A 21,925-nucleotide genomic window follows, 5' to 3' on the forward strand; every position below is an offset into this window, starting at 1 on the left:
ATGACAGATATCACCAAGACATATTACTCGAAAAAAGAATAGTAGTCAGCAAAAGAGTCAATACAGTCAATTAGGATAAAATCCAAAATACACACTCTTACATATAATCCAGTGTTTCAGACAGTCAGAGTGGTATCAGACCTCACAAACAAGTGTATATGGTTGTTTGTAGTCTGCACTTGTGTCCACACCTAGGTGTATGCTGCTCTCCTGGGGGTGTATCAACAATAGCCCCCCGAGTGAAGACTACAAAAACTGAAAGACATAAAAGGAGAAGCGAAACTGGACTCAAGTGAGATACTTTAATAACAAGGATAAAACTTTAAAATTAAGGTATTGAGCGGAACAGATTTAAAAAATAAACAAGCGCAGCCGTGAAGTCTTACTGCGTCCTCCTGACTCCCGGTTTATTGTTTAATCTAACTAGATCAGATGTTAGACAATAGTCTCCAGAAGAGCCGTCTCAGGTACAGCGTGAGTCTTTTTGGCTGGATTTGTTAGCGGTTCATGTGAGCAGTCTTTTAGTTAACGCCTGCTTCTGTAGTATACACTTTCTGCAACTAACACCTGGTGCGTATACCTGTGGGTGTATTCTCCGTCTTGAGATGAAAGTGTATACTACAGCAGGTAGCAGGGAGTAGGGGTGAACCGGGAGTCAGGAGGACACAGTAAGACTTCACGGCATTCGCCTGTTTTAAAGACACACATTTGATGCGCTTGTTTATTTTTTAAATCTGGTACACTCAATGCCTTATTTTTAAAGTTTTATCCTTGTTATTAAAGTATATCACTTGAGTCCAGTTGCGCTTCTCCTTTAATGTCTTTTAATATATATATAATTTCCTCAAGTTTAGCACTCTCAATTACAGTCCGGGGTGCACAGCATCAAAATTAGATAATGCAGGAAAAAAGCAGGCACTCTCCGTTTAAATCCACAAACTTTCCTTTACTGTGTATCAAGTGACGTTTCGGGGTTTCACCCCCGTCCTCAGACTTACAATGTAAATAAAAAAAGTAAAAGTAAAAAAACTTTATCTAAAAATAGTCTCGAAAAGGGCATTCGTTGGGCTGTGCCCTCGTTGAATTGATTACAGTGATTTTGAGGGGGGAAACATATTCTTAAGAAAACCTAATAAAAAAATGCCCTGAAAGGACGTAAGTGATTAGAGCTATTTTGCAAAAAAAACACTATCATAAAAAATTCCTAATAAAAAATGCTCTGAAAAGGATATAAGTGATTATAACTCTTTTGCAAAAAAACAAACAAAAAAAAAAAAACCCTACACTAAACGTAACTCCTCCCTAAAAAAAACTAAGACTAACTCTTATATACATATATACACACACACACACACATATATATATATATATATATATATATATATATATATATATATATAATATATATATATATATATATATATATATACACAAATCAGCCAATATACTGTATATATAAATATACACTCTACTATGGTTGGTGAAGTTCCACGTTTACATACTGGGTCCTGCCACCTTGGAATTTAGGTATTTTTATACCTTGTGACAGAAGTGGGACCTGTATAGGGGTAAGATAGAAGAGTGGCTTGGAAAAGAGCTGCAGGCATAGGAGTAAAAACAAAAGTATGGTGAGTTATAAATATGCTATTATAGCTGTGTCCAGTTGATTAATAGCCTTTAAAAGTGTAATTTTACTAAAACAGCACAACCATAAAGACCTTGAAAATGTAACTTTGCTCTGGCCAATCAGAAGACAGATAGCTCCTGTATTGATTGTAGCTTTTCTGGAGGAAGAGGACATTTAAATAAAAAATGTACATTGCCTCCAATAGGTATTCATGAGTCTAAGAGAACATTGTAATATTATGATATTATATTATTTGCAGGGGGGTTTAACAAAGTCATATTCAAGCAATAGTGCAATAATATAAATATTTACCATTTTGTGATGGTAAACATCTCATACTGCATTTAGCTGAGCGATGACGAATTCAGCTTTATCCACATGGAGTCCGAGCTGGACTCCATGTGGGGCACGCAACGATTGGATGAAGCCGGATTTGTCATTAATCAGCTTAATGATGTATGAGAAGGGGGGCGGAGGAATGGCACGATGTTTACCATCACAAAATGGTAAAATTTTTACATATAAAGCTCCTTAAAAACATTTAATCAATGAAAGTGCCCCTGTTTTGAGAATAATTGTATTTAGGGGTCGACTTATGAAAGCCTTCGGCAGGCTTCATACCCCTTACGATTGCAGATTCTCACAAGAGAACCTGCAGTCCGTATTTCCTAACCTTTCGCCACCTCTTAGTTGGTGAATTTCAGCTCCTGCCCACGTGTGATTGGCTGTGCGTGGGATTGCACGCAAGTGGAAAATAGCACTCATGTGCAATGCTGAATTCTGGCAGTGGAATTCAGCCCACCAGAGGCGAGCTGCAGTGGACAGGGGCGCGTATGTGCGCCCCTGTCCTCCGCAGCTTGATAAATCGACCGCAAAATGTGCATTACACTCAGAAAGTTTACAATCACTTTAAATAGTGTAGAATTGCATAATCAACAACTGTATAATAAAACGACAATGCAATTGCACTTACTCTGAATTTTAAAAGATCAGTAGATTTTAATCAGAACTAGAAAATCAGAAGAGGACAAATATCCAAACCTGAGGAAAGCTGCTATGTACTTTTATTTGGATCTATTTACCAGCTTTCTCACATATGAAGATTATTAAGTTAAAATACAGATCTACCTTAACTTGAGGCTATGGCCCCTATTTATCAAAGTCTGGCGGACCTGATCTGACAGTGCGGATCAGGTCCGCCAGACTTCGCTGAATATGGAGAACAATACGCTCACCGTATTCAGCATTGCACCAGCAGCTCACAAGAGCTGCTGGTGCAACGCCGCCCCCTGCAGACTTGCGGCCAATCGGCCGCCAGCAGAGGGTGTCAATCAACCCAATCGTACTCGATCGGGTTGATTTCCGGCGATGTCTGTCCGCCTGCTCAGAGCAGGTGGACAGGTTATGGAGCAGTGGTCTTTGTGACCGCTGCTTCATAACTGCTGTTCTGGCGAGTCTGAAGACTCGCCAGAAACACAGGGCATCAAGCTCCATTTGGAGCTTGATAGATAGGCTCCTAGGGATCAGCACTTATTCTCCTGATTATGAAAAAAGTGCAGACACAACGCAGCGCAAATCTTTACACCAGTGATGTGAAAAGTGTGCACAAAATACATTTATTGAAATGTGCTGCAGACAGGGCTGGTACAAGAAATTGTGCTGCCTGGGTCTGAGAATGCAATGATCCTCCCCCCCCCGCTTAGAATTGCACAAAATCCATTTATTGAAATGTGCTGCAGACAGGGCTGGTACAAGAAATTGTGCTGCCTGCCTGAGTCTGAGAATGCAATGATCCCCCCCCAGTAGTAATATTACTGATTACTATATCAACCTACTAGCCTGGCTGCTAACCTTACTAAGCCTGCCTACCTGCATGCAACTAATGGTTATGCGCAATTGCGCAATAAGTGGGAAGGAGGTTAGGAAAGAGATGCACTTGTCCGACCTTGAATGTCACTCCTGACCAGTTTTGTGTCTTTGTGCATGAAGAGCTTATGCTCCTGGGAGCCTAAGAATTTTCCCACAGAGACACAGGACAGGACTGGCCTGTATCTGACAGTGACTGACTCAGTCACTGAAGTGCTGCAACTTGTCAAGTGCTGCCTGAGTCCGATGGACCCACTTGGTCCCATAGTTGAGCCAGCTCTGGCTGCAGATTAAAAAAAAAAAATCTTTAATATTGCACACCAGAAACACTAAGTAAAATTATTAGTTTTGAAGAGTCAACCAGCACCATTTATTAATGAAAACATTCAAATAAAAAGGGTTGGTAAATTCAAATATAACAGACTTCCTTAGGCTACACACACTGAGCCTTAAAGGGACATTGTACTCTAGATTTCTCTTTGCATAAATGTTTTGTAGATGATCCATTTATATAGCCCATCTGGTAGTGTTTTTATAACAATTTATAGTTTTGCTTATTTTTTAATAACATTGTGCTGATTTTCAGACTCCTAACCAAGCCCCAAAGTATGCACTATTACATAAACAGGAGAAGGCAGGAGTCTGTAATCTCTATTTTCATATGCAGGGAAGGGGGGAGTGTCTGCTCTTACTGCTTTCCCAGACCCTTTCACTGGGTGTCCCAGCCTAACCTCATCAATAGTGCTAAACTGGGAGGTTCTAAGTGAATTTTTTTAAAGGATTTATACTGGATTGTTAGATCAGTATCTGTGCATATTCTTCTTTATATAAGTGTCTAGTACATGCAGTTATATGAAAATTGGTGTATAATATCCCTTTAAATATACGCTCTTGCTAAAGTAACAAATGACCTGTTATCAGCTAAAGCAAAAGGCCATTACTCCTTACTAATTCTTCTTGACCTGTCCGCAGCTTTTGACACAGTTGACCATCCTCTCCTCCTAAAAATACTACATTAATTTGGCATCCGAGACACAGCCCTCTCCTGGTTTGCATCATATCTTTCAAACCGCTCGTTTTCAGTTTCCTTTAACAACATATCTTGTGATCCTATGCCTCTTTCAGTTGGAGTACCGCAAGGCTCTGTCTTGGGCCCCTTGCTTTTCTCTCTTTATACATCCTGCCTTGGAAAACTTATAGCCTCCTTTGGATTCCAGTACCACCTATATGCTGATGATACCTAAATCTATCTTTCCTCTCCTGATATCTTTCCTTCTTTACTCAACCAGATTTCTGACTGCCTCTCTGAAATTTTCTCTTGGATGTCTTCACACTACCTCCAACACAATCTGTCTAAAACTGAGCTGCTTCTTATCCCCCCCTCTTCGAGACATCCAACACCTGACATTTCTCTGATGGTTGGAGACTCTATTCTCAACACCTCACCCCAGGTCTGCTGCCTTGGGGTCACACTAGACTCAGAACTCACATTCAACCCACATATACAAGCGCTTACCAAATCCTGCCGTTCACACCTACGCAACATTTCCAGAATTCGTCCCTTCCTTACTCAAAAAAACTACAAAAATACTTATTCATTCCCTCATTTTGTCACGCATTGATTATTGCAATCTACTCCTAAATGGCCTTCCAAAACACCGCCTCTCCTCCCTCCAATCTATTATGAATGCTTCTGCTAGACTCATTCACCTAAGTCAACGATCTACATCAGCTGCTCCACTCTGCCAGTCTCTACACTGGCTCCCCATATACTCCAGAATACAATTTAAAGTATTAGCCCTAACCTACAAAGCACTCAACAGTCTAACTCCCAACTATATTTCCTCTCTCATTGGGAAATATTCCCCATCCCGTCCTCTTCGATCAACCTCTGACCTACGTCTCTACACTCCTGTTATCTCTATGTCCCACTTCCGCCTCCAAGACTTTGCACGTGCTGCTCCTGTCCTCTGGAACTCTCTACCCCGCTCCATTAGACTGTCTCCAACCTTGTATAGCTTCAGACGATCCTTGAAAACCCACCTATTCAGAGAGGCATACCATCTCTCCTCCATCCCGCATCCGAACCAAACTAATACATGTACATGAACTGACTCACTGCTGCAAATACAACCGATGTAACAAGCTACCCCAACCTTATGTCTCTGCACCCTAAACCTATAGACTGTGAGCTCTCCGGAGCAGGGCCCTCTTCCTCCTGTACTAGATTTGTTTTGTTTTGTTATGTTTTGCATTTTATCAAAAATCTTTGTCATTGTATACCCCTATCATTGTATCCAGTGCTATGGAATTTGGCGGCGCTATACAAATAAATGATAATAATACTCTCTGTCTCTCTCTCTCTGTTCATGTGCAAAATCCATGCATTGAGATGTGCTGCAACTAAAAAAAAAAAATCTTTAAAATTGCACCCCAGATGCACAAGATACAGCTATTAGTTGGGAAATATCAACCAGCACCCATTATTAATGACAAATTCGAATCCAACAGGGATGATAGGCATAAGGCAAAAGGGAGTTAAAAGCCCCACAAAATATCTGTTTTGTCCTTAGATTTGGACTTCATAACTGCTAATGTGGAAAATCATTAACCCTGTCTATGATTTATGTGAAAAACACCCTGGTAATTCTTATTATGTGGAGCATTCTACATGCACAATTTTTCTTAAATTTGGCATAAGTAGATCTCAGTGACAAATTTTACAAAAAAGTAGATCACAACTCACTAAAGTCCAGGCACACCTGGCATATGGTTTTCTAAACACCAGCACCTTTTACTTTGTTTTCTAGGACCTAGATTTGGAGTTTGGCGTTAGCCTTGAAAACCAGCGTTAGAGGCTCCTAACGCTGGTTTTAGGCTACCGCCGGTATTTGGAGTCACTCAAAATAGGGTCTAACGCTCACTTTTCAGCCGCGACTTTTCCATACCGCAGATCCCCTTACGTCAATTGCGTATCCTATCTTTTCAATGGGATCTTTCTAACTCCGGTATTTAGAGTCGTTTATGAAGTGAGCGTTAGACATCTAACGACAAAACTCCAGCCGCAGGAAAAAAGTCAGTAGTTAAGAGCTTTCTGGGCTAACGCCGGTTTCTAAAGCTCTTAACTACTGTACTCTAAAGTACACTAACACCCATAAACTACCTATGTACCCCTAAACCGAGGTCCCCCCACATCGCCGACACTCGAATAAATTTTTTTAACCCCTAATCTGCCGACCGCCAACTACATTATCCTTATGTACCCCTAATCTGCTGCCCCTAACACCGCCGACCCCTGTATTATATTTATTAACCCCTAACCTGCCCCCCACAACGTCGCCTCCACCTACCTACACTTATTAACCCCTAATCTGCCGACCGCAAAGCGCCGCCACCTATGTTATCCTTATGTACCCCTAATCTGCTGCCCCTAACACCGCCGACCCCTATATTATATTTATTAACCCCTAATCTGCCCCCCACAACGTCGCAGCCAGCTACCTACAATAATTGACCCCTAATCTGCCGACCGGAGCTCACCGCTATTCTAATAAATGTATTAACCCCTAAAGCTAAGTCTAACCCTAACACTAACACCCCCCTAAGTTAAATATAATTTACATCTAACGAAATTAATTATCTCTTATTAAATAAATTATTCCTATTTAAAGCTAAATACTTACCTGTAAAATAAATCCTAATATAGCTACAATATAAATTATATTTATATTATAGCTATTTTAGGATTAATATTTATTTTACAGGTAACTTTGTATTTATTTTAACCATGTACAATAGCTATTAAATAGTTAAGAACTATTTAATAGCTAAAATAGTTAAAATAATTACAAAATTACCTGTAAAATAAATCCTAACCTAAGTTACAATTAAACCTACCGACGCCTACTAGCCGAATGACGGTTCCTTTAAGGGACGTCATCCAAGATGGCGTCCCTCGAATTCCGATTGGCTGATAGGATTCTATCAGCCAATCGGAATTAAGGTAGGAATATTCTGATTGGCTGATGAAATCAGCCAATCAGAATCAAGTTCAATCCGATCGGAACAGCCAATAGAATGCGAGCTCAATCTGATTGGCTGATTGGATCAGCCAATCGGATTGAACTTGATTCTGATTGGCTGATTCCATCAGCCAATCAGAATATTCCTACCTTAATTCCGATTGGCTGATAGAATCCTATCAGCCAATCGGAATTCGAGGGACGCCATCTTGGATGACGTCCCTTAAAGGAACCGTCATTCGGCTAGTAGGCATCGGGAGAAGAGGATGTTCCGCGTCGGAGGTCTGCAAGATGGATCCGGAAGAAAGAAGATTGAAGATGCCGTTGATAGAAGACTTCATCCGGATCATGGACCTCTTCAGCTCCCGCTTGAATGAAGACTTCATCAGGATCATGGACCTCTTCAGCTCCCGCTTGGATGAAGACTTCAGCCGGATCATGGACCTCTTCAGCCCCCCGCTTGGGCTTGGATCAGGACATCGGAGGAGCTCTTCAGGACGGATCGGTGAACCTGGCAGGGTGAAGATAAGGTAGGAAGATCTTCAGGGGCTTAGTGTTAGGTTTATTTAAGGGGGTTTGGGTTAGATTAGGGGTATGTGGGTGGTGGGTTGTAATGTTGGGGGGGGTATTGTATGGTTTTTTTTTTACAGGCAAAAGAGCTGAATTCTTTGGGGCATGCCCCGCAAAGGGCCCTGTTCAGGGCTGGTAAGGTAAAAGAGCTTTGAACTTTAGTAATTTAGAATAGGGTAGGGCATTTTTTATTTTGGGGGGCTTTGTTATTTTATTAGGGGGCTTAGAGTAGGTGTAATTAGTTTAAAATTGTTGTAATATTTTTCTTATGTTTGTAAATATTTTTTTATTTTTTGTAACTTAGTTCTTTTTTATTTTTTGTACTTTAGCTAGTTTATTTAATTGTATTTATTTGTAGGAATTGTATTTAATTAATTTATTGATAGTGTAGTGTTAGGTTAATTGTAGGTAATTGTAGGTAGTTTATTTAATTAATTTATTGCTAGTGTAGTGTTAGGTTTAATTGTAACTTAGGTTAGGATTTATTTTACAGGTAATTTTGTAATTATTTTAACTATTTTAGCTATTAAATAGTTCTTAACTATTTAATAGCTATTGTACATGGTTAAAATAAATACAAAGTTACCTGTAAAATAAATATTAATCCTAAAATAGCTATAATATAAATATAATTTATATTGTAGCTATATTAGGATTTATTTTACAGGTAAGTATTTAGCTTTAAATAGGAATAATTTATTTAATAAGAGATAATTAATTTCGTTAGATGTAAATTATATTTAACTTAGGGGGGTGTTAGGGTTAGGGTTAGACTTAGCTTTAGGGGTTAATACATTTATTAGAGTAGCGGTGAGCTCCAGTCGGCAGATTAGGGGTTAATAATTGAAGTTAGGTGTCGGCGATGTTAGGGAGGGCAGATTAGGGGTTAATACTATTTATTATAGGGTTAGTGAGGCGGATTAGGGGTTAATAACTTTATTATAGTAGCGCTCAGGTCCGGTCGGCAGATTAGGGGTTAATAAGTGTAGGCAGGTTGAGGCGACGTTGTGGGGGGCAGATTAGGGGTTAATAAATATAATATAGGGGTCGGCGATGTTAGGGCAGCAGATTAGGGGTACATAGGGATAATGTAAGTAGCGGCGGTTTACGGAGCGGCAGATTAGGGGTTAATAATAATATGCAGGGGTCAGCGATAGCGGGGGCGGCAGATTAGGGGTTAATAAGTGTAAGGTTAGGGGTGTTTAGACTTGGGGTACATGTTAGAGTGTTAAGTGCAGACGTAGGAAGGGTTACGCATAGCAAACAATGGGGCTGCGTTAGGAGCTGAACGCGGCTTTTTTGCAGGTGTTTGTTTTTTTTTCAGCTCAAACAGCCCCATTGTTTCCTATGGGGGAATCGTGCACGAGCACGTTTTTGAGGCTGGCCGCTTGCGTAAGCAACTCTGGTATCGAGAGTTGAAGCTGCGTTAAAAATGCTGTACGCTCCTTTTTTGGAGCCTAACGCAGCCATTCTGTGGACTCTCAATACCAGAGTTATTTTTATGGTGCGGCCAGAAAAAAGCCGGCGTTAGTTTTTCGGGTCGTTACCGACAAAACTCCAAATCTAGCCGTATGTTTTTTCCCAAAAAAATATATGTGTATAAATATGTTTCCTGTCAAATAGCTACTATAAGGATACATATTTTGAGTTACTGTATGTCCCAAGACCAAAAGTTATTACTTCCTACAAGCATTTTATTTGTATAGCTACTTGAGTACCCATCAGTGGCTGTTCTAGGAGGTCCAACAAAGGTGGTGAAAACATTGAAAGATAAAGCAAACATAATATTTGGAACCCTTTGCAGCCTAACGGTGGTGCTACACGTACGTTTGAAGGTGAATAGCACCCCCACTGAACCGCTATTGGTGCCCATTTAAAAGAACACTAAATCCTCTGAGATTGTTACATTTCAGCTCATTTATACCTTTCTCGAGTCTAATTGACCTCCACAGGTGATGTCAAAAAGAGAATATTATTTTTTTTTTTTTAACGTAGGACATATTTGAAGTATCCATTAATATAAAGAAATTAAACACCTTGCTCTTTACTTCAATGAAATAAGAAAATAATTTAATTTAAAAAAATAATTATTATTCTCAGGCTAATATTTAATTTGAGTATAATTATGTCTAGCATATTTTGATGTTTAGTGTCCATTTAAAGAAGTCTGTAAAAGCCTTAGGGTAGCCTCTGATTAGAACTAAATGTCTTTTTTTTTTTAAAGGATCAAATAATTGGGGCTCATTTTCTATGTACTTATCTGGGATAATCAGGAAGAACTGGAACCTATTTTAACATCAAAAAGGTCAAGCACACACAAGGGAATTTGACCCTCTAAATGAAAAAAATCAGCTTAAAGGGACACTCAAATAAAAATTAAACTTTTATTATTCTGATAGTGCAGCAATTTTAAACAACTTTCCAATTTACTTCAGTAACAAAATGTGCTCAGTCTTTTTATATTTACACTTTTTGAGTCTCAAGCTCCTACTGAGCATGTGCAAGAATTCACAGAATATACAAACATGCATTTGTGATTGGCTGATGCCTGTCACATGATACAGGAGGAGTGGAAATAGACATAACTTTGAAATTTATCAGAAAAAAAACTTCTAGTGATTTGAAGTTCGGACTAAGTGAATTTTCTTTTATCATGTGTTTGTTGATTATGCAAATCTACTGTATTTACTAGTCCTTTAATCCTCTATCATTTTTGGCTGGTGTACCTAATGTAAGATTACATCATCATTCCCCCGGAAGTTAGTAATATCCTCCAAGTCATAACCTCTTTGTGGATAAAAAATGACCCCAGGCTCAGCTGAAGACCAAGCCTGAAAGCCTATGAGAACACTCTGATTTGTGCAATCCAACCAGGTGAGTAATATCAAGACACCATCATGTGTGATCCCCCCCCAATAAAAAAAAAATGTCAGCTACATAAATGGCCAGGGACAAACCACTTGTGCCTATAGATAGCTGTCTTCTTTACTTTACAATAAAATCTATTGTGCATGATGACTCTGATGGACTGGCAATAGATAGAGAAGTATTTTTAGCAGTACTCAGTGACTATTCTAGTCAATATCAGGTCAGTACTGTGATTAGTACTAGGTTATGGACACTTCCCTCTATGTTTGTGACAGCAGTCTTATATATTTTTTAAATGCAGTGTTCTGCTATCTCTCAGACACATTAATTGTTGTTTTAACCCAGCGTGTGTGTTTGTTATTCCTTAGACTTGTTTGCATGGCTTAACCTTGGCAGTGTTTGTATATTTTACATAGCTAATTGAATTAGAATTATTCTTCATTTACTGACTCCATTAGACATATTTATATATCTTCTATATATTATTATATATCAAAATACACACACATACATTTCCAATTAAAATCTAAAGTACCATGTAAAATCTAAAGTACATTTTGAGTAAAATTAAATTTTTAAAAGGAACACTGAAGTAAAAATCTTTTTTTTTTTTTTTTTTTTTAAATCTTTATTTAAGCTTAGCCATTCAAAACACAAAGGAAATTACCAAGTTCCGAACATGGATACTGTCACGCAGGACAGTCAATATTTCAAACAAATGAAAAAATATTTCAAATAAAATGTAACTAATGCACTTATAATATTAAATAAAACAGAGTTTTCGGCCTATAATTTGACCATGACCAGAACTCCACATCAACTAACATCATAATGGCTAATATTTTATAAGCATATAAACAACCATTAAGACACCATAAAACAAAAACAACCCAATAACACAGAAAGCAAAAAGAAAAAGAAAGGAGGAAAGAAAAAAAAAAAAAAAAAAAAAGGGAGGAGCCCCCCCCCCGCAGAACGATATTTTATGGAGTATCTATAAACCCCACTTAATCTATATCGCGAGCATTCCTAAGCCATGTCTCCGGAAATACCTGCAGTATAACCAGCTCTGCAAAACTCACTGAGGAGAGAAATGGCAATAAGATCTGCTTCTGGAGACTAGGAGTGTAGGTTTTAATTACCGGCGCCCAGCCTACCAGAAATTCTCTAATTCTTTTTTCAGATACCTGCTGTAAATGAAAAGATTCAAAAATGATATGAGCTTGGATATCTCTCAACACTGACGGAAAAGAAGGGGGAGACTTTGACACCCATTTTTTGAAAATATTATATCTCACCGTCATTACAATAGTATTTACGACCCGCCGCGTAAGACTATTTCCCTCCTCCATAAATAGTAACACTACCTCCTTAAAAGACAGGGAAATAGTACTTTCGAATACTCTGTTATACCAATATTGTACCTTCTGCCATAATTGAAAAATTTTAGGACAGGTCCATAACATATGACAGATATCCGCCCGAACATACGAACAGTGTTCACATATAAATAGCTTACCAGGGTAATATTTAGTTAATGTTGCCGGAGAATAATACGAGTTGTTTAATAATTTTAAATGAGATTCTTTCCAACTCTCTACCACCGGGTATCTGACAACTGTTGCCAGGCTTTTGGATATTAATTCAAACTCTAGGGCTGGGAAATAGAATTGCCAAGATTGACTCAATTTATCCTTCTCTCCTATACCTTGTTTGGAAAGCATAATATCATATAGAAGAGAGATCGATGCATCCCCTCCAATAAATTTTCTGATACAGATCTTGATCTCGGGCCACTCCCATCCTCTAGACGCATACCAACTTTGAGCGCAAAGAAAATGGCGGATTTGAAAATAAGCAAATCGATTAGAACTGGGTAGAGAGAATTTCTCCCTGATGGTCTCCCACGGGAGTATCTGCATACCGTTATCGAGTAGTTGATACACATATTCCAGACCTCCAGCCATCCAGACCTGAAAACATTTATGATCTATTCCTGGTCGAAAAAGGGGATTCCTTCTAATAGGCAGAAAGTCCGAAAAAAAGGGGTCTATTTTTGCCAGTTTGCAAAATTTATGCCATATCACCACTACATTCCTAACTGAGCTAAGGGAGGATATCTTCGTCGGTAAAGCCTTCAACGGGCAATGCAAGAGCGCCACTAGGGACCATGGTTTAACCATATACGATTCCAACTCGTATGTAGTAACCAAGTTGGACTGAGCAATCCAATCCAATGCTATTTTAATTAGGGCTGCCCAATTGTATAATTTAATACTGGGCAGGGCTACGCCTGCTTCTGTGTATTTCTGGGTTAGCCTATTAATCGATATTCGAGGTTTCTTCGACTTCCAAAGAAACCTCGAAAACCAAGAAGATAAATTCTTCAGATCCCTATTAAGTATCATAAGAGGTAAATTCTGCAAGTAGTAAAGGATTTTGGGAAAAATTATAGATTTGATTAGGTTGGCCGAAGCTGATAGTGATAAGGGAAAAGCCGACCAGAGCTTAAGATCCTCCTGAATTTTTTGAAAAAGTGTCCTAAAATTGGCCTGATACCACTGTTTCGGGTTTCTATTAATTTCTAGCCCAAGATATTTAATGGCATTGACATTACGAAATAGTGTATTGGGGCGCTCCCTGTGCTGACGCCCGAGCCACATCAAGTCACTCTTCCCCATATTAATCTTATAACCCGCAAATGTACTAAAAAGCTTTATCGTGTCAACAATTCTCGGGATAATAACTGATGTTTTATTCAGAAATAGCAAGATATCGTCAGCATAGAGGAGAATTTTCAAGTTCTGCTCACCTAACGGGATTCCGGGCAGGACCTCTCGCAGTCTAATCGCCAGAGGTTCTAGGACAATATTAAACAAGAGAGGCGAGAGTGGACATCCCTGCCTTGTACCTCTCTGCAAGCGAATGCCAGGAGAAGTCCTGCCATTTACTAACAGATAAGACACCGGATTGTGATATATTTTGGCAACAAAATTAAAAAAGCTACCCCCAAAACCAAATCCCGTTAGAGTCGCAAAAAGATATCTCCAGGAGATGCAGTCAAATGCTTTGACCGCATCTAGTGTAAGGACCGCTAGGTCCTTAAATTCCGGCTTCTCTTCCAGTTGCTCTGTATTCCAAGTATAGTCCACTAGGGTTGTTAGTTTTCTTATATTTTTAGAGGAACTACGGTTTGCCATGAAACCCACCTGGTCGACATGGATCAATCTATCCAGACATGACACTAGTCTCTGGGCTATAATGGACACCAAGATTTTATAGTCCGCATTGAGGACAGCGATAGGCCTATAGGAGGCTGGGTCCTCCGGATTTTTCCCTTTTTTTAAGATCAGGGAGATGTTAGCCGCGGCGAAGAGAGAAGAAATAGTGTTATCTGATATATAATAGTTATTAAACAATCTCTCTAAAATGGGTATAACCTGATCAGAAAGGCTTTTATAAAACTCAGAAGGAAATCCGTCTGGACCCGCCGCTTTGTTAAGTTTGGCACGTGCAATAGCTTTACTTATTTCTTCCGCCGTAACTGGTGCATTTAGCACTTCTAATTCCTCTATTTGGATTTTAGGAACCATAATAGAGGACCAAAATTCCAACTGATTATCCAGGCTATATTCCCCTTCAGAATAAAGATGCTGATAAAATCGGAAAAAGGTTCCAGAAATTTCATCAGTATCCGAGGTGCAACCCTTTTCAGTCTGTATTACTGGGATAAGGTTCTTCTTGTTCCTAACTTTAACCAACCTGGCTAACTGTTTAGCAGAGCTACCATGAATACCCTTAAACCGCATACTAATTTTTGTCTCCTCTTGCTGGTGTTTTTGATGCAGGAAGGCATCTCTTTCTCTCCTACTATCTACATAAGCGTCCCAATTAACCTTAGAACGATCCCTGCAATATTTTTCAAAGGCATTTCTAACTTGATTAGACAGCTGAGTATCCCTGCACCGCGCTTTCCTGTTCCTCGTGATCATATACCCCTTAATATCACCCCTTAACACAGCTTTGGCCGTTTCCCAAAAAACCTCGATTTTATCCAAGTGCCCCGCATTGAACCCACAGAACTCCTCCCACTTAACTAATAACCAGGACAAAAATCTTGGATCGTTATAGAGATACCTTGGATAGACAAATCTGGGAGATGAAATATCCCTCCTATCCTGGAAAGAGATACCTAAAGAGATGATAGCGTGGTCCGACACCAAGATCTCACCAATCTCAGCTTCCATTTTAACCGCTGGTAGAGACTCTGCAACTAAAAATAAATCTATACGTGAAAACGTTCTATGGGCTCTGGATTCGCAAGTAAAGTTCTGCAAATCTGGATTCAGCCTGCGCCATATGTCATGGACCTGTAACTTCTGGCAGAAACGTTGGAAGAGTTTTGCGCTTCTCCTATTCTCTAGAACATTTCTGCCTACCAGTCGATCCAATTCCGGGTGTAAAGTCATGTTAAAATCACCTCCAATGACTAAATTTTCTTTTACCAACGGAAACAATTTCCCCTTAATCTTATCCCAGAATTTCCTATCAAATTTATTAGGGCCATAAATATTACAGAGCACAAATTTTATGCCATTTATATGGATGTGCAAAATAATGAATCTGGCTTCTGGGTCCACTTCTGTGTGAGTAATCCTATAATCTAGGTTCTTATTTATGAGAAACACTACCCCACATTTCCTAGCTCCAGCGTTGGTGGAGACCACCTCACCTACCCACTTAATCTTAAGTTTTTTAGCCTCCTGTTCCACAAGGTGGGTTTCCTGGAGGAAAGAAATGTCGGGTTTATGTTTAGCTAGGAGTTTTACAATTAATTTGCGTTTAGCGGGCGAAGAGATCCCCCCCACATTCCACGACGTTAACTTCAATTCCATGTACTATCCCACAAAGAGAACCCTAGAAATCCTGAGGGGGGGAGAGAAGCAGAGGGGGCAAAAAAAAACAAACAAACAAAAAAAAAAAACATATAAAAGCGTACCTAAAACAAAAGCACAACACATTTTAATATACCAAACCAAACTTATAAAATCTGGGGTGAGAGGGAGTGAACTAGATCTCATTTATCTTTGAGAAACTCTTTCACCTCTCCCAGCTCAGTAAAGACTAGGCGCGCTCCCCTGTACTCAACTATTATTTTGGCCGGATAAACCATCCGCGCGTTAATTCCTTTGTCAATAATTTGGGTACAGAGGGGGGCCATTATCCTTCTCTTCGTTGAGGTTTCGACAGAGAAATCCTGAAACAGTAAAACTTTACTGTTCCCAAACATTAGAGGTTCCTGCAGTTTCTTAAACAGTTTCATCATTTCAATTTTGTCTTGAAAATTCAACACTTTGCATATACACATCCTACTCCTACTGTGTCCTGTACCTACATTTTTTTTGACCCCAACTCTATGAGCTCTCTCAATTACAATTGGTAACATTGATTGTGGGACACCAAGTTTCTGCGGGAGCGTGACCGAAGCAAACTTCAATAGATCTTCAAACTCCGCTTCTTCCGGGAGACCCACAATCCGAATGTTGTTACGTCTCGCCCGGTCCTCAAAGTCGTCAAGACGACCCTGAAGATTGGTAATTTTAATATCCTGTTGGGATATTATATTTTCCTGTGTGCTAACTTGATCTTCCAGGTCAGAAATACTATCCTCTGCCTCCTGCATTCTGTGTGCGAATTGTCTCACTTCAACTGACAGGGCAGTGATCTCAGATGAAATAGATCCCAACTCCTTTCTAATTAAGTCAAATTGCGGTGAAAATAATTCAGACAGCTGCGAAAATAGTAAGTGAGAGTCCACCACGCTGGTCACAGGTTCTACTGAAGTGTCTAAGCCAGGCTCAGCGGCTTTAGCTTTTTTATCCTTGGCTTTGACCGGCATTTTGGGAGAAGATTTCCCTTGCAAGAACTTATCCATATAACTTTATGTGAAATGGCACTAGACCAAAAGGAACACAAAGTGGGGTGGAAGGAAAATTACACACGTGTAAATAAAGGTAAGGGTAGAATACCCGACCCTCCTGTGCCAACAAAGACAAAGCCCTAGGAAACCCTGGGGGATTGAAAATACAAACTGTGAAAAAGTGAGAAGAGGGGAAAAAAGTAAGAAAACATGCCACACAATACAAGATCTGGGGGGGGGGGCCCGTGCCCCTCCTTGACTAAGTGAAAATAGGGCCCATACTTTTTAGGAGTATGCGTCCGTGCATACAAAGTGAATAGGAAGGGGACCAAAGAAGGAAGAAAGAGGAGAGGAAAAAAAAAAAAGAAAAAGAAATTTTTAAGACCCCTTTACAAGAGAAACGTTATATGAATGAGTTAATACAACTGCCCAAAAAAAAAAAATACGACACTGACCAGCCCGGCCGAGCCCTCAAATAATTTTAATTACAGAAACTGCCTTTAATACTTAACAAAACCCAACCTTGTGTCAGGGGAACAATCTCTCTACCGACTTAGCCCTTACAGCCAAGCCTGATTTTAATAAATTCTTGTGTCCTAGAACTAATTAACCATGAGTTTCGTACACCGCTAACCAAGGAACAACCTTTAGATGGAAACCCTGAACTAAACTAAATTAGGAAAAAACCTCCTATTAAGGAGTGTGCTTGCCACTAAAGAACTATGCACACTTCACTCTCCAATCGATAGATTAAATAAAGAAGGCACTTTTTCCAGAAAAAGACAGTGCAACAGTCATTCATTACCCATATAACTTACTGTCACCAAGTCAAGCAATAGAAATAGCATTCAAAGATATAACAGTTGCTTTACAATGACATCTGCCAATAAAGAAAATTTAGAAGCAGAACACAAATTATGCCATATTACTGCTCAAATGCATATAACACTAATGTTGTGGGTCCATAGATATCCGGATCCGTCTCTCTGTAGCTGTCTAAGCAAAAGAAATTAGCTTAAGCAGTCTCCCACATAAAGAGTTTATAATAGGCAGAGAACGAACAGTTTCCCACACACACTAGTCCAGGGCCAATTATCACCGGATAATGCAGTTTATTTTAACAAGGCATTAACACTCTGGCTGGGATGGAATGTCACTCCTACGAGCCAGGCTCTCTGAACACGACAGCCTTATAATACTAGCTAGGAAGTACAGGCACTGCAGAAATTTTACAAATAGCCGGATGACAAGGAGACATCAACCAGTGTAAAAAGAACACATAAGGTACCCTGTTTCCAGTGAAGAGACTCTAGACAGCCGGGAATAAAGGCGGCCCGCTACTTGACGAAACTCGGCTGCTGCGGATTTCTGTATCACCGCCTCAACTTTCACCTGTAAAAAAGCCGGCACACCGAGGATCAAAGGCATCTGCGTAGAAGCTGCGCTGCTCCACTACTCCTTTCCATGTTGTAAAACTCCCCACCAGGGGGGAATGACCGGTGAACCAGGACCAGGCCTTATAGAGAAGCAGCTCCGTGTATGCACCTCCGCTTATACTGTGCTCGAGTATACCTCCCGCCTTACTCCGGCCATCTATCGATTTACCCGCACACGGGTCTTTTCAGCGGCAATGAGATCCAGGTTGTGTCTAATTTGGGGACCAGCTTCACAGGAACAATGCTATGCCGGAGTTCTCCTTCTGGGCACCCTAGCCCAGTATAACGAGGCACCAGGGAGTTAGAGTCTGACCCCTAAAACGGCAGGTTGCCGGGCCACAGGACACACTTGATAGTCGCCGGCGTTCCTCCAACACCCCTTTCCAAGTGCAGCTTGCCGAAAACAGGTATAAAAGATGACCAACTGCGATACAGTTGGAGCCGTAACCGGCTAATGGGAACTTCCCTCTCTCGCGCAGGTCTAACCCCTGCCGAGCGCCACACTCCAAACCTGGGCAGGCTTCCAGGTAAGTGGCGGAGAGCCGGGAGCTGATGGTGTCGGCGTCCTCTCACCACACCGGCATGCAGGTACTCTGCACAACTCCTCCCACCGGAAGTTTCTCAACGAGTAAAAATCTAACTTTCAAGATTAATATAAAGCACACAATTTAAAACAAATAACAAAACAAAAAACAAGTTTGCAGTTCACGTCCATTATCAAAACATGCACAATCTTTTTATATGTACACTTTCTGAGGCACCAGTGGGAAAATTCACAGTATATACGTATATGCATTTTGTGATTGGCTGATCACTGTTACATGATACATTGAATTAACAGACATTTTTCAGAAAAAAAATCTACAGCTCATTTAAAATTCAGGCTAAATGCTATTGCATTGTGTTTTTATTATTCATTTGTTGATCATGCATTTCTTTTAGGTTTATTGGTGCTTTAATATGTTGAATTTTATTCATGACATGGGATGTCACTAAATTAAAAAAAAAAAAAAATAATTTCTCTATATTATTAAGCAGAGTTTTCAAAAGTTACTTTTAAATATAAGAAAAAAATAAAATAAAACATTACTTTACGCTTAAAAGTCCAGTGTTGTTACGTTTGAAAATGCCGAAGACACGGCTACCTCTACCTTATCCACTGTGCTTCAAAGCATTACTCCAGTATTGGCTTAGGATTGGCATACACATATACAAGACATGGTTGCAATACAGGGTACCAAATGACGGTAGTGACAGTACCAAATGACAATAATGATGGCACCAAAGGCAGCAGCCCTTTTAGATTTTTCTAAAGGTGCATTGTTTACAATTTTGAGGGATAAATAATCTTTAAGGGCTTCAAAATATAGTGGATTTTATCTATTTTTATAGGGATACTAACACCATGACGAATTATGCAATATAAATGTGCGCTTTGAGAAAAAAAAATATCATTACAGACTTGCTAGAGAGAGGGCGTGGGCGGACATTTTATTTATGATGAGGTTGTAGTAAGTGCTAACAGATAAGGCAACAGACACATCAAATAAAGATAACAAATGCTTAGATTGCTAATCTTAAAATGACAGTTATGGGGACATTAAAGTAATTTTTCTTTGTTGCTTCATCTAATGAGGGCATTCTAAAATGTATTACAGGTGCATGTTTAAAAAAAAAAAAAATGGCTGTGCTAAAGATAATGGATTCTTTTTGCATTTGCGTGGTATATTGCAGTCCACTGATAAACCGGTTAGAGTAATTTTTCTGGAACAGTCTGTTCTGCAATGTAAAAAGATTGTACAGATTGGATATATTACTTTATTCAATACTTTGTTCATATCGGCTGCAATTTATATTAGCTGTATTAGTGGTCTAAACATCAGTGGGCATGGTCAATACTCTCATAACTGTTGTTTTTAACTTCTCTCCCTGTCTTTTTTTTCATATGTTGGTAACTATGTCTGCCCCTATGGATGAGTACATAAACAGCAATTCCTATAACTTTAAAATCTGTGTAAACCACATTATCTAAATCTTTTTAACAGATTTATATAGTGCATATTAATACGCTTGATAGAAACTAGCATACAATTTTAAACTTTCCAATACTTTTATTATCACTGTTGTTTTATTCTCTTGATATCCTTCAATGAAGGAACAGCAATGCACTAATGGGAACTCGCTGAACACATTAGTAAGTCAATGACATTTATGCACACAGCCACCAATCAGCAGCTTGCTCCCAGCTCCTGAGCCTAACTAGGTATACATTTCAACAAAGCATACCTAAAGAACAAAGGCAATTAGATAATAGAAGTAATTTGAAAAGCTGTTTAAAAATGAGCCAAATAAATAATTAAATATTATTCTGTAACCAAAAGCTCACAATGCTGATAATAAATTAAAGTTTGAGGTCAATAATACAGGCACAAACCCCTAAATCCAGAGGCTGACAATCAGGAATTATTCAGAAATTATTTATTAAAAATAAAATTATTAAAAGTTAATATTTTCCCACCAGTGGCTCACAATCCCACCTGTCTGCATCATTGGTTTGTTTTGTTGTGTTCTAAAATGCAAATTCTAATGCAAACTCTAACCTTTCTGATTACAGTGCTGTACTACTATGTACAAAAAAGTATTAGAGATTAAATAAAACTAGCTTTTAGGTTACATGTAACTATTGCCTAAATGACATAAGATATTGTTGTTTACAATTGGCCTTGGTCCCATTCCCTCTCCAAGCTGTCCCATTTTACAGATGCAAATATACAAATATTCTGGAATCAAAATTATTCTGAAATCCAAACCTTTTTTCGATCCCAAACAGTTTAGATAAAGGTTTTTGTACCTGTTAACGGAATCCGTTACTAAACACTTATGCAAAAATTCCTATTCTATTTTATTTACTTTTACAATCTACACATACTGCATTTAAACATCAATTTTTATGCATTACATGCACAAATCATAACATTCTCCCCCCACTTTACGATCAGTTCAAAACAAATAATTTTTAATCTAATTCAATTCATCTTCATTTAAAGTGAAGGTCAATTTAGATGAATCGGTGCCCCTTTTTAATAAACCTATTAAAAACAAGGGCACTTTAATTCATCAAAATTGACATTTCACTCGTTTTCTTCAAATACTTACCTTTCATTCCTGACAGCCGCTGCAGCGCTTCCTCTGCCCGTCGCAAGCCCTCTTTGCGGGTCCAAAATGACGAATCCGGCTTCCACCAATCACGGCGTTGCCTCAGGCCATGATTCCCCTGGGGGGGAGCCGTGATTGGAGGAAGCCGGATTTGTCATTTCTGATGAATGAAGAGGCTTCAGACGGCCGGGGGAATCGCTGGAGCGGCCGTGAAGATTAAAAGGTAAGTATTGACCTTCACTTTAAAGCATTTTGCTTTTCATGCATAAAACAAGTATATTTAAAAAAATACTGGCCTACATTACGAGTTTTGCATTAGAGGCTGTGCGGTACGAGCAGTTTTGTCTCACCGCTCACTTACCTACAGCGCTGGTATTATGAGTTTTCAGAAACCCGTCGTTAAAAGACAAAAAGTAAGCGTTGAGCAAAATTTTGCTCCAAATCTCACTCCAATAAAAGC

The sequence above is a fragment of the Bombina bombina genome, chromosome 5 (genome assembly GCF_027579735.1).
Source record: "Bombina bombina isolate aBomBom1 chromosome 5, aBomBom1.pri, whole genome shotgun sequence".
NCBI lineage: Eukaryota > Metazoa > Chordata > Amphibia > Anura > Bombinatoridae > Bombina > Bombina bombina.